Source organism: Colobus angolensis, unplaced genomic scaffold, assembly GCF_000951035.1.
Source record: "Colobus angolensis palliatus isolate OR3802 unplaced genomic scaffold, Cang.pa_1.0 Scaffold439, whole genome shotgun sequence".
In the NCBI taxonomy this organism is placed as follows: Eukaryota; Metazoa; Chordata; class Mammalia; order Primates; family Cercopithecidae; genus Colobus; species Colobus angolensis.
The window spans coordinates 1,086,715-1,088,322 of NW_012117810.1; the positions used below are offsets into that span (position 1 = coordinate 1,086,715).

Genomic DNA, 1,608 nt, shown 5'->3' on the forward strand with positions numbered 1-1,608 from the left:
TATTCAATGTTGTTTTTAAAATTCAAATATGAGTATTATAATTAGCAAACGATTTTTCCATCAACAATTCTATGACGTTATCAGTCTTACATCCATAAAGATGAGAAAATTGGTCTTATAAATGATAAGTCCTTGCCCAAGATAAGTTAGCATATACTAGAACTAGGAAATTAGTTTGCAACATTTGACTTTAAAAGTCTTGTACTTTCTTCTGAAAAAGGAAAGAACATTTCTCCACTCTCTACTCCTAAAAGAAATAAGTATGAATGTCAATATAAAAAAGCGGAGACCTAAGGTGTATTAATCACAGGAATTTTCCCAGTCTATTTTTTGACAGAAATCATCCATCTAGTTTCCTTACATTATTTTTTTCTTTCTTAGATATCATGTGTGATTTAATGAAGAAAGAGAATCACTCTTTCGTGAGTGTGTTTATTTTTCAAGGTTTCTCCAGCTTCCGTGAGCATAAGCTCACCCTCTTTATTGTGTTTCTTACATTGTACATATTCACCCTGGCAGGCAATGTTATCATTGCGAGTATCATTAGTATTGATCGTCACCTCCACACCCCTATGTACTTCTTCCTTGGCATGCTGTCAGGTTCAGAGACTGTCTCTACCCTTGTCATTATACCAAGGATGCTCTTTAACCTCATAGGCCTGAGTCAGCCCATTTCCTTGGCAGGTTGTGCCACTCAAATGTTTTTCTTCTTACTTTGGCTATCAACAACTGCTTCCTGCTCACAGCAATGGGGTATGATCGCTATGTGGCCATCTGCAACCCCTTGAGGTACTCAGTCATCATGAGCAAGAGAGTGTGTATAAAGCTGGTGTGGGAGGCCTGCAGCATTGGCCTAATTGTAGCAATGACACATGTGTCAGCTGTATTCAGGCTGCCTTTCTGTATTCCAAAGCTGCTCCACTTCTTCTGTGTCATCCGACCTGTGATGAAGCTCTCCTGCATTGACACCACAGTCAATGAAATCCTGACTATGACCATCAGTGTGCTGGTGATCCTGATTCCCAAGGGCTTAGTTTTCATATCCTACATCCTCATTATTTCTACCATCCTCAAGATTGCATCTGCTGAAGGCAGGAAAAAGGACTTTGCCACCTGTGCTTCTCATATTACTGTGGTTATTGTCCACTACAGCTGTGCCTCCATTGCCTACTTCAAGCCCAACTCAGAGAACACAGAGATCAGGATCAGCTGATATCAGTGACCTACACTGTCATTACCCCTCTACTGGACCCTGTGGTGTACACCCTGAGGAACAAAGAGGTCAAAGACGCTCTGTGCAGAGCGATAAGTCAAAAACTCTCTTAACAGAATAGGCCCATTTCAAATAGAGTCTTAGAAGATTTTTTAGAGAAGAAAAAGTGGAACAGTGTGCACGGTCAATAGAGTTAAAAATTTGAAGCCTATCAAGCAATGGTTGGGCAAGAGGAGGAGAAAACAAAAGGATTCAGCCACTTGAGAAGGGGGAAAGTTCTCCAAAGCACAGCAAGTCTCCATCTCGTAAGAACACAGGGATATTATAGGGTACAAATGCAGAAGAAAGAACTCAGTGGTGTTGGAAAGTAGAAGGGTTGTGTGGGCAGCATGGGA

General features: G+C 40.9%; 1 pseudogene; it reads left to right on the forward strand.

Moving 5' to 3' along the window:
- The first annotated feature begins 398 nt into the window (after positions 1 to 398).
- LOC105522650 lies at positions 399 to 1,326 on the forward strand (annotated as a pseudogene).
- The last annotated feature ends 282 nt before the right edge of the window (positions 1,327 to 1,608 follow it).